This window comes from Neofelis nebulosa, chromosome 18 (genome assembly GCF_028018385.1).
Source record: "Neofelis nebulosa isolate mNeoNeb1 chromosome 18, mNeoNeb1.pri, whole genome shotgun sequence".
Classification (NCBI taxonomy): domain Eukaryota; kingdom Metazoa; phylum Chordata; class Mammalia; order Carnivora; family Felidae; genus Neofelis; species Neofelis nebulosa.
Genome location: NC_080799.1, coordinates 704,083 through 716,220, shown reverse-complemented (window position 1 = coordinate 716,220; position 12,138 = coordinate 704,083).

Genomic DNA, 12,138 nt, shown 5'->3' with positions numbered 1-12,138 from the left:
GATGCCGAGCCGGGACCCTGGGCCGGTTCTGATGTGGCCGGGGTTCAGATCCACGATCCGGGTGCTGAGTGTGTGGGGTCTGGGCCCAGCACTGCCTTCCCTGGCTCCCGGCCAGCCAGCTGGCTTTTGTCCTCACGTGGCTAACGGAAGACGGCAGTCGGAGGATCCCGGGCACGTCCCCACGTGGACAGCGACCCCGGTGGGGACAGCCAGCTGTGACCCGGGTCTGGGCTCCCAGAAGTCACCTCCACCCCCGCCTTGGCCGTGGCTGGTAAGAGGCGTCTTCGTGTCCAGTCCTCTGCCTCGAGGCCCCTGTTTTCCGTCCTTCGGTGGCCTGGTGCTCTTGCTCAGACCCTGAAGCAGGTCCCTCCCGTGTGAGTCCTCGTCCTCGGGGCTCACTCTGGACCTCCTCCTGCGTCACTGGTTGGGCACCACCGGCTCCCTTCTGCAGTTTCCACGGAATGCTGGGTCTGCCCTCCGCTGGAGTCGTACAGGTCTTTTGTGTCCATGTCTAGTTTACGAGGTGTCTTGGCTTTTACCGCCAAGCCGAAAACCGAGTCACGAGAGTCCACTTCTACAGATCCCTGAAGCCATGCAAATGCCCACACTTGCGAGCCTTCAGTGACCTGAGGCCGGTCCGCACGGCTCACCGGTGCAGCCGCGGGCGGGTGCAGGCGGGGCGGGGGTTGGGGAGGTCTGTGCTGACGCGGAGTGACTCCATGAGAAAGGCAGCCTCCAGAAGCACCTGTGGTACCGTTAACAAGAAAGACGCAGGAAGCTGGAAGCATCTGTGGGTTTGTGCAAACACGAAATCGAGGAAGGAGAAACCGGACGCTGAGAACGGTCAGCAGCGTGTAGTGTGGCTCAGAGTCCCAGCCGTCTGCCTGTCTCACGTGCGCAGAAATGAAGCCGCGGTGGTGGCCCAGCCAGGTGGCGGGGGGAGGGGGTTCCAAGCGGCGCACGGCCGGGGCACAGCGTGGCTGCAGTGGACAGCAGAGGTCAGCCCGGCGCTGGGGACGAGGAGACGGGCTGTGTCCTCTGGGCAGTGGTTCACCCTCCCCAGCTCTGAAAGGGAGCTCACGCCGGGGGGCGGGAGAGCACGGACTGGGTCCTGCTTGTGTCACGGGTGTAGGTGGCCGCACAGAGAGAGACTCGGCTGCGTGCGTGCGTCCACACACGTGTGCCGGCCGGCTCTGAGCACCCGGGTCCTGGAGCCGCGACACCGGCAGCAGGAACCAGGCTCCTGGGGGGACGGCTGACGCTGTGGCCAGTGCCCGAAAGTCCACGCCCAGCCTGGACCGTTTTGTGTCCGAAAGTAAGGGATTCCTGGAAGAATGAGGGGGCACAGCCACGCCACGGAGCCACACATGGGCCATTTGGAACAACACAATATTGTAGTGGGTTGTGGTCCTCAGAACAAATGACTGCCCAGGAGTCCACACTCATAAATAATTAACGGAGGGCGCCTGGGTGGCTCAGTCGCGCAAACCGACTCTTGGTTTCGGTCCAGGTCATGACCTCTCGGTCGTGGGATTGAGCCCCACGTCGGGCTCTGTGCTGACGGCCTGGATCCTGTTGGGATTCTCTCCCTCTCGTTCTCTGCCCCTCCCTGGCTCGCTCACTCCCTGTCAAAAAAAAACATTAAAACAATTTTCATAATTAATGGAATAAATGTGTCAGGGAGGGAGGGACAGCGCCCGTAGTGGCAGTGGGGACAGCAGTCCCTCCACAGCGGCAAGGGGTGCAGATGGGCCGCTCGGGGGCCTCCCCTCAGGGCGCCCAGCACTTACAAAGGGAGCCATAGGGCCAGTGTGGTCACTTTAGGTGCGTGGTCACCACTCGGTGACCTGCCCACGGCTGCTGCCCCCATCTGATGCCCCGAGAAGACCACATCCTTCTGGGGTTTTCTTACCAGAAACGGTAACCTCTGTCCATTGAGCCAACGCCAAATTGAACACATTCTGCAAAGTGAGGACCAGGTGCTTTGGGAGCACCAGGGTCCTGAAAGATAAAAACCGAGGAGGGGTCCAAGGAGGCTGACTGCCACGCGGGCCCTGGGTCAGGGCGGATGGTGGCAGGCAGCCCGGGAGGCCTGGCGACCCACAGGACGCTTGGATTCTTGTTCTATGATTACATAAGATGTTTGGGGAAGCTGGACATATGAACTCTTGTCCTGTTTTTGCAAATTTTTGAAAGTTCTAGGGGCGCCCTCGTGGCTCAGTCGGTTAAGTGTCCGACTTCAGCTCAGGTCACGATCTCACGGTTTGTGAGTTCGGGCCCTGTGTCCGGCTCTTCTGACAGCTCAGAGCCTGGAACCTGCTTCAGATTAAATTATTTCAAAATGAAGAAAGTATGTTGCATCAGGTTCTGTGTAGTCTAACTGTACGTGATTGAGAAAATTCTCGCTCTGAAACGCATTCAGTGGATTTCGCAGCAGGTGACGTGACTCAGTGGTGTCGGCCCCGGGGAGAGGACGTGTGGGGAGAGACAGCCCAGCTCTCTTCGAAGGAGCAGCAGTCCGGCATCGCCTTTGACTTCCCAGATCAGAGTCGCTAGCCACGTGGCACATGTCCGTGCCGGACATGTGTCTGCTTGAGCAAAGCCACCTAGGCACTTGTCACAAAAAGCCACCAGCCATATTCAAAGGTGCCCACAGGTGACCTCCAGGATGTTTTCCAAGTGTCCTCATGCAGGAGACGGCTTTCCCCGACCACCGTGGTGAGGCCTAGGCCCACAGCCGCCTTCCCCGAAGATGAGCCCTTCCCCGGTCTGCCTCCCTCCGGCCCCTTGGGTGGGCGCGCTGGATGTGCCCGTGGTCTCAGCCACACGATCGTGTCCAGAAGCGCTCGGGACGCAGCCCTGGGGTTCCCTCCGCCCCGCTGGCCCTGTCCCTCTCACCGTCACGAGCAGGACAGACTCCCCTCCACGAAGCGTCCTGTGCTCACGTAAGTCACTGCAGACCCAGTGGCTTAAACAATACAGGTTTATGTTTATGCTCTGACCGTCCGCAGGTCAGAAGTGTAGATGGGCCCATAGGGCCGCGTTTCTTCCGGGGCTCTGGCAAGAGTCCGTCTCCTTGTCTTTCCAGCTTCTAGAGGCACTGGCGTTCTTGGCTGGGGCCCGTCCTCAAGGGCGGCGCCTTCTCTCTGCCCTGAACTTCCCCCCCCACTCCCGTCTTCTCCCTGACTCTGACCCTCCTGCCTCCTTACGGGAACCCTCCTGATGACAATGCTGACCCAAATAATCCAGGGTCGCCTGCCTGCTCAACCTCCTTACCCTAATCACACCCAGAAAATCGGATTCACAGGGTCGAGCCAGGGATGGGACATCGGACCGCATGGGCCTCGCGGCCAAGCAGCTGGCTGGTGGGCAGCTCGCGCAGGCCCGTGCCCAGAGGACGTGCTTTTGGGCAGCTGTGGGGTCTTTCTCCCCTGCAGTGACCCCATCATGGGTGGAACTTGCCCAGGGCTGCTGGAATCCCGTATTTTTCTGAGATCTTTGTTACTGGTTGTTAGTGGATTTACAGCCACACTCGCTGGTGACGACAGAGAATGAGTATGGCTTAATAAACAGGATCAGAAGGTCAGAACCGGCCTTTGCACGTATGACATGACCCCTGTTCCTGTAAAGCGTCTCTCTAGACGTTTGCGGATTCGATGTAGACGCGAGAGAGGTCTGGGATCCCATACGGTGAGTGTTCACAGTACACGTCCATGTGGCGGGCACATCTGGACGGACCTATGTGGCTTTCCTCCAAGTATTTTTCTTTATGGCTGTATTTTATAACAAGCGTGTATCATTTTTATAGAAACAATCGTTAGTTTAAAACTGCTTGTGTTTGGCCGTAATTTTATATAACCTATAAATTACGTGCTTGTGGTTGTAATTTTATATCGTGCATGAATACTGCCCAGTTTATTTTTCCTGGTAAAACTGTGCTGGTTTTGGGTTGAGATGCAGTTCCGCGAAGCACACAGGGCTGGCCTGATGTCCCCAGTGGTCACTTGATGGAGTCTTGGAGGGGAGGTGTGGCAGTCTGCTCCGGTCCCCGCCCCCCCCCCCCCCCCCCCCCCGTAGGAAGGCGGGAACACCGTCACAGAGCCAGCCCTCCGGGGCCTCCCCAAACGAGAGCCCCTTCCTGTCTGTGCTGCCTGCCTCCTGCTGGTCTCTACCGGGAACCAGAGTTCAGTGCCCGTCATCCCACCCACCTGGCATTTGGATTCAGTCTTTGAGTGAGATTATTTACGGCGAAAAGGCAGATATTTTATGACTGCAAGAGGCAGTGAAGAACTTTCTATTAATCCACAGAAGTGACTGTCAACAGTTCTATGAGGAAAATTGTGAATCTCTAGTCTTTTGGAAGAATGGAACCAAATTCACACCTGCCGCACACAGAGCTTTGTGGCGGAAGGGACACCTCCTGGGAAGAAGGGTCCAGGCCTGGCGTCAGGCATCAGTCATCAGCTTGGGCTGTCACGGCCCTCCTGCTGGTGGCCCGGTGGCCTGGAAGGACGTCATCCACCAGCTTTCATTAGGGTACACACCATGTGGCTGCACCTGCCACGCTCTCCGGGGCGTCCCAAGGCGTTAGGGAGCCCGGAACCACTGTCGTGTGGGGTTTGTCCGGCGCTCGGGAAGGCGGAAGCCTGGGAGCTTCTGCGCGGGTGTGGTGGCACTGCCTTTTTTTTTTTTTTTTTTTAATGTTTATTTGTTTTGAGAGAGAGAAAGAGACAGCAAGCGGGGGTGGGGGGCAGAGACAGAAGGAGACAGAGAATCCCAAGCAGTCCCCTCGCTGTCAGTGCAGAGCCCGATGTGGGGCTTGAACTTACAAACCATGAGATCACGACCGGAGCTGGAATCAGGAGTCGGACGCCCAACCGACCGAGCCCCCCACGCGCCCCTGTGGTTCTGCTTTAAAACACCCCTCTGCTGGCCCGTGTGGAAGGCAGGTCCGGGGGTGTTCAAGGTCAGGGCGGACAGGTCCTTCCTGCTGCTGGACCAATGGGACCCAGAGCCGTGAAGGCAGGCAGGGTGGGTCCGGCCTGCGTGCGCGCCGCCTGCCACCTGAAAGCCATGCCGACTTCTTAACCAGGGCAGCAGGCCTCAGGACTCTCATCCCCTCCCCAGTGAGCACCCTCCTGCCTCTCGTCCAGTTGGCTCTTTCTTCTTGCTGGAACAGGCCTGTCTCCCTGGGCTGCCTGACCACCTTGTCCGGCGTCCTGCAGTCAGGACTGGCCCGTCTCCCTGTGCGCTGTGCCCACAGCCTCTTCCGGGCCTGCAGAGGACGGGGCATTTCTGGTTCCGTGCAGGCTCCCGGGCAGCTCCTGTGACCGCAGAGTCAGCTCCCGGAGCCGCCCCATCGGGTGGGGGCCGTAGGCCAGAGGGAGCCCTCCAGTCCCCACTGGGCAGGCACAGAGCTGAGAGGTCAGGTGAGATGCTTGGTGTCCAGCCGGCCGGCAGGCCCTGCACAGGACCCAGCGGCAGCTCCAGCAGGAGAGCGGCCGCCCTGAGACGACACGGGCCCAGCCAGAGTGGCTTCTGCGCTCCGAGAGGAGGGACTGACGTCCGGTCTGCAGCCTCTCGGCTCTGATCTCTGATCGATCGTCACCGGGGCGGGCTGTGGCCGAGGGAGCCGTCCCCTGGAGGAGGGAGGGTGCCCAGCCACTTCTCGGGAGCCCCTCTGTCATGGCTCAGGCACTTACACTCTCGTGTCACGTGGACCATTTCCTGGGCCCGAGGGCGCCCTGTCCCCCGCCCCCGGCCTGGGCCCCTTCCCTCCTCTGGGTGGACGTCCCTGATTCTTCCAGGCCAGGCCTGCGTCCCCGCTGCAGTCTCAGGGAGGCCTGCGTCACCTCGGCAGACGGCGGGCGGGCGGCGCCCGGTGACGACGCCGGAGCAGGTGACTTTGTGGGTGCTGCCCGAGGACGCTCCAGCAGCGCTGAGGTTGGCTGCCAATGCCCAGGAAAACAGAATGTCACTGTAAAGCAAGTCCTCTTGCCCATTTGGTTCCTTTTTTAAAAATTTTTATTGGGATAGAATCGGCATCCCACAAATTCACTTTTGGAAGAGTACAGTTCACAAAGTTGTGCGAACATCTCCCACTGGAGTGCTTTCTTTGGGTAAGTTCCATGCCCAGCATGGGGCTTGAGCTCACGACCCTGAGACTGAGAGGCACACAGTCTCCTGCCTGAGCCAGCCGGGCGCCCCAGTGCCTGCTTGGTTTCCTGTCATCACCCTTCTTCTCCCTGAAGTCGGAAGGCAGCCACAAGTCTCTGGGAAGCTATGGATTTACTGCTGAGCCCTGTGGGGAGGGCTGCAGGGGGCGAGGGCGGGAGAGCGCCTCGTTCCCAAGCCTGCCCCGGTTCCAGGCTGTCTCAGGGCTCGGACCAGCCTGTCTTGCCCTCAGTCCAGTGGAACCCCAGAGTCACGTGGCCACTTCAGATCCTAGGACACTCTCTGCACCCTCTCTGCCTTGGGAGTGGGGTGCGTCTCTGTCCCCGCCCCTCCATCTGGGACCTTTAGAGGCAGCTGAGCTCTGAGGTAGCCCAGGTGCATCGCCGGGGGGAGCCCACGCGGAGCGGTCAGGGGACAGGAGGAGGGGCGCGTGCCCATGGCCCCCGGGGCCGGCACTGCACCTGAATTCCCCGGGACCCCGGAGCCTGGTCGTGCTGTCTCGGCCACGGCATGTCCCGGACGGGTCACCGGAGGAGGGGAAGGAGGTGGGACAGGAAGTTACTTAGAAGGGGCACAGGGATCGTGAGGTGGGAGATGTATCAGCAGAGATGATCCCACCACCCCGACCGCTGTGCTCCGCCGTGACACGGGCGGGGGGAGTTCTGGGGAAAGAGCTCCCGGGCCAGCGTTCTGCTTGCCACCTTCCAGTTTGGGATTTCATCGACTACCACCCTGCCCAGCAGAGGACAGCCCTGTGCTTCCTGGGGGACAGCCGGCTTGTGGGTCCTGGGAGGGGTGGGCAAAGTCAAGGCTGGAAGCTTGGGGCTGCAGGTGCGGGGCCCAGGAGGCTCGGGCGGGCGGGCAGGCGGTGTTGGGAGGACAGCGGGTCCAGGACGGGTGTGGGGGCTGGGCCGGCTGCCACTTGGGGCTTTCAGGGTCGGTCCGTGGGGCTGGGCGACTGTGCCCCCGAATTACAAAAGCCCAGTAATGGGGCAGGGGTGGGGGCCGACCACTCGGGGGAAACCAGCTGTCCCTTCCTCCCGTTGGCCTGCGGGGCCAGCGGCACCACGGGACAGAATATGGTGGCGTGGCGGCCCCTGCCGGACAGAGGCGACACCGCAGCGCCTGAAGAGGGCCACCTAGGGGGGACCGCGTGCACAGTTTTCCCCACGCTCCAGGAACTGCAGATAGGACCAGGGCTGTGCATGCCTGAGGCCCCAGGTCTTCCTGACCTGACGGCCAGGCCGGGGGCTCAGGGGCTCAGAGAAGGGGAGCCTCAGCTGCCCGCCACCGCCCCCGTGCCAGCTCCCCCGTACACATCAGGGCAGCACAGAGCAGGTGCACGCCCAGTGTCTGGCACCACAGGGGAGTCCGTGACGGGTAGCAAGGGGCTCGCCGCACCCACAAACTGTGATCTGGGGGTAGTAGGAGCCCCCCTCAGAGGACACCCCCCTGGGGACAAGAGGGTCCCCGTGAATGAGGGGGTTTGGGAGGAGGGCTCAGGCCAGGCCTAGGGGCCTTCCAGCCCCTGGGACCCAGCGCTAGGCTGCAGGTGTCTGCCCGGGGCCGTGGTCTCCTGAGGCACACAGCCCTGTGGCCCCTGCTCCTCCAGGCCTCTATTCTCCTCTCCCCTCCTCCCTCCTCCCTCTCCCCTCCTTCCTCCTCTCCCCCTCCCCCTTCCCTCCTCCTCCCTCCACCCTCCTCTCCCCCTCCTCCTCCTCCCTCCACCTTCCTCCTCTCCCCCTCCCCCTCCCCCTCCCTCCCCTTCCTCCCCCTCCCCTCCCCTTTCCCCTCCCCTTTCCCCTCCCCCCCTCCTTTTCTCTCTCTCCTTCTCTTTCTCCCACAGCTATGCCAGTTAGCTCTTGCCAGACTGCAGGCCATCCCAAATTTACCTTCAAGCAACAGCATTTTATGGTTCCGATTTTTGTGTCTCTAGGGTCGGCCGCCGCACCTGAGGCTCCTCACTTGCACGGACACGGCCGGCACCTGAGCCGGGAGGCCTCTGGCAGCTGGGGCGTCACTGTCTCCGGGCCCTCTCCATGTGGTCTCTGCAGTGCGGTGTCTGGGGGCCAGGCTTGGTACCTGGAAGCTCAGGTTCCCAAGGAGAGACAGAGAGACGGAGGCAGAGACAGAGAGGGCACCAGGTGGAAGCTACATCCTTTTCGGACTCAGCCGGAGAAGTCTATCCGGTGTCTCGCAACGATCCTGCACTGGATGGAGCAATCACAGCCCCCCACTGAGAGTCGAGGTGGGGACATGGATCCCACATCTCAGTGGGAGGTAGGAGGGATGTCAGTCATGTTCTAGAAGATCCCATAGGAGGGAAGACAGAGATGGATGATGGATGGATAGGCGGATGGATGGATGGGTGGATGGATGGATGGAGGGATATATAGATGATGGATAGATGATGGATGGATAGGTGGATGGATGGATAGGTGGGTGGATAGGTGGATGGATGGATGGATGGATGGAGAGATGATGATGGATGAATGGATAATAGATGGGTGAATAGATGGGTGGATGGATGGAGGGGTATATAGATGATGGATAGATGATGGATGGATAGGCGGATGGATGGATAGGTGGGTGGATGGATGGAGGGGTATATAGATGATGGATAGATGATGGATGGATAGGTGGATGGATGGATAGGTGGGTGGATAGGTGGATGGATGGATGGAGAGATGATGATGGATGAATGGATAATAGATGGGTGAATAGGTGGGTGGATGGATGGAGGGGTATATAGATGATGGATAGATGATGGATGGATAGGCGGATGGATGGATAGGTGGGTGGATAGGTGGATGGATGGATGGAGAGATGATGATGGATGAATGGATAATAGATGGGTGAATAGGTGGGTGGATGGATGGAGGGGTATATAGATGATGGATAGATGATGGATGGATAGGCGGATGGATGGATAGGTGGGTGGATAGGTGGATGGATGGATGGAGAGATGATGATGGATGAATGGATAATAGATGGGTGAATAGGTGGGTGGATGGATGGAGGGGTATATAGATGATGGATAGATGATGGATGGATAGGCGGATGGATGGATAGGTGGGTGGATGGATGGAGGGGTATATAGATGATGGATAGATGATGGATGGATAGGTGGATGGATGGATAGGTGGGTGGATAGGTGGATGGATGGATGGAGAGATGATGGATGAATGGATAATAGATGGGTGAATAGGTGGGTGGATGGATGGAGGGGTATATAGATGATGGATAGATGATGGATGGATAGGCGGATGGATGGATAGGTGGGTGGATAGGTGGATGGATGGATGGAGAGATGATGATGGATGAATGGATAATAGATGGGTGAATAGGTGGGTGGATGGATGGAGGGGTATATAGATGATGGATAGATGATGGATGGATAGGCGGATGGATGGATAGGTGGGTGGATAGGTGGATGGATGGATGGAGAGATGATGATGGATGAATGGATAATAGATGGGTGAATAGGTGGGTGGATGGATGGAGGGGTATATAGATGATGGATAGATGATGGATGGATAGGCGGATGGATGGATAGGTGGGTGGATAGGTGGATGGATGGATGGGTGGATGGATGGGTGGATGGATGGATGGATGGATGGATGGAGAGATGATAGATGATGGATGAATGAATAGATGGGTGGGTGGATGGATGGATGGGAGGGTGGGCAGAGGGATCTTCTCTGGGAAATACAAGACCTATCTCAAACGCCCTGTCCCATTGCACCTGTCTGAGACCTGTCCTGATGTACTCGTTCGTAGACTCAGTTCACGGCAGATGGGCTCAGAGGCAGGCAGCTCTGTTCGCAGTGTGCAGGGCCTGACAGACTGTGAAGTGCTTCCACACCTTCCTCCTCGTGCTTTGTGAGGCTGAGAGGCTTCTTGGCCACGGTGCTCTGCGGTGTGTGGGGGTCCCTTTACCCTAGTCTGTCCTCAGGCCTGTGGTCTGATCTCGGAGGGAAGCCTTGTGAGCTGTGTGACCCAACGCCTCCCGCCTCAGTCTCCCCGTCCTCTAAGGGATGTGATGTCGGCCTTGTGTGGGGCCGCTGAGCAGTGGAAAGCGGGACCCCTTCGTTCAGGAGGCTCAGCACAGGGGCCACGACGTCAGACGCGAGAAGCACAGAGCCTCTGAGTTCTTACTGCAACACAGGGAGACCGGCGTGAGTACTCCCGTGAAGGGGACTCACAGGAGTAGAATGCAGCGCGTGTCCTTTTGTGGCTGGTGGATTTCACCAAGCGTCGTGTTTTCCGGGTTCATCCAGGTGGTGCGCGGGTCACTACTCCGCAGAGTAATATTCCATGGTGCGGCAGGCCACGTGGTGTTTACTCATTCCTCGTCTGATGGACACTGGGTTGCTTCCGCCTTCGGCTGTTGTGAATAATATTGAATTTCTACGTGCATAATGCGGACATGCATGTACAAGCTTTTATGTGAATGTGGTTTCGTTTCTCTGGGATCTGTACTTGGACTTGCTGGGCACCTGGGAATTCACTGACCGTCGGAGGACCTCCCAGACTGTTCACACAGTGGCTGCGAATTCTACGTGCCCAGCAGCCATGGACGAGGGTTTGGGTCCCACACCGTCGCCACACTTGTCACTTTCTGTTTCTGAGTTGCAGCCATCGTTGTGCATGTGCACCTGTGTGTACGTGTGCCTCTCTGTGTGCGTGTGTGCGTGCGTTCCTGTGTGTGCATTCCTGTGCATGTGTGTACATGTGCACACGCGTGCATCTGTGCCTGTGTATTCCTGTGTGTACATGCGCGCATCTCTGTGTGTGCATGTGCACGTGCATGCGTGTCTGTGTGTGCGTGTGAGGGGGGGAGAAGTGGGATCTCCTAGTGTCTTGACCTGCATTTCCCTGGCGGCTGAGGGTGTCAAACATCTTTTCGTGTGCGTCCTGGCCAGCTGTAGGTCTTAGAGGAGCGTCTATTCCGATCGTCTTCTTGTTGCTAAACTGGGTCACTTGCCTTTTTTATTGTTGACTTGCAGAGGTTCCTTATAAGTGATTTTTTGGAATTTTTTTCCCACTGATTTGCAGGTGAACTTAAGATCCACTGCTCAACGTCCTTGCCGGAAGGGGACAGGGTCAGGGGAAGAGAGCAAGCCCCAGTGTCCTATTTCGGACCTCACCCTTCTCCCCAAACCACGGGAACGGCTGACAGTGGCAGACAGCCCCAGAGGACCTGACCCTTGCGGCCCGCCCGGCCCCGGGGACGCCTCACACGCAGGGGGGGACCATGCCTTTGCCGGCCCTCGGGACGGGTGGGAGCGCCTCCCACACCCACCCTCCTCCCACTGCCAGATGCTGTCGTGTTCTTGCTCTTTGGGAAACCAAGCAAAACTGTCTTTCAATGTCCCCAAGCCCACTCGGCAACCCTCAGCACCCCACCCCCACATCATCTTTGGGGACACCCCCGGAGACCCGCACCTTCCGAGGCAGTTTCTGGGCTAGCGCCACTCCCAGACGGCGATGTGGAAAGCATCCGGTGGCTGGGGCCGGCTCCCCCAGCCTGTGGGGCTGTGACTTCTGGGCTAGGGCAGGACGGCGCCCTCTTTGCACATCTGTCGGCCCCTCGTTTCATCCTCTCTCCCGTGAGGCCCTGGGTGACTCGGATCCTCTTTCCTTTTGCTTTGTCTGTGTTTCTCTTGGTGAGCAAACAAATGACCATGTCTACGGGGGCGGGGCCGTGGGCTGATGGCCTACCCGAGGGCTGGCTGGAAAACGGGAACTCTGTGGGGACAGGGCTGTGTCCCCAGCCACACCAGGAGGCTGTTTCTCGTGGCCAGGCGCGTGGCCTCCCTGGACCTCGTGCCAACCCTCCTCGGCTTCTGCATCCCATGTCCTCCTGGGGGCTTTGCCCACAGCTGACACTCCGGCTCACAGTGGAGGCCAGGGGCCCCCTGGGGACTGGCAGACCCAGGGAGGAAGGAGGGCCAAGGCACC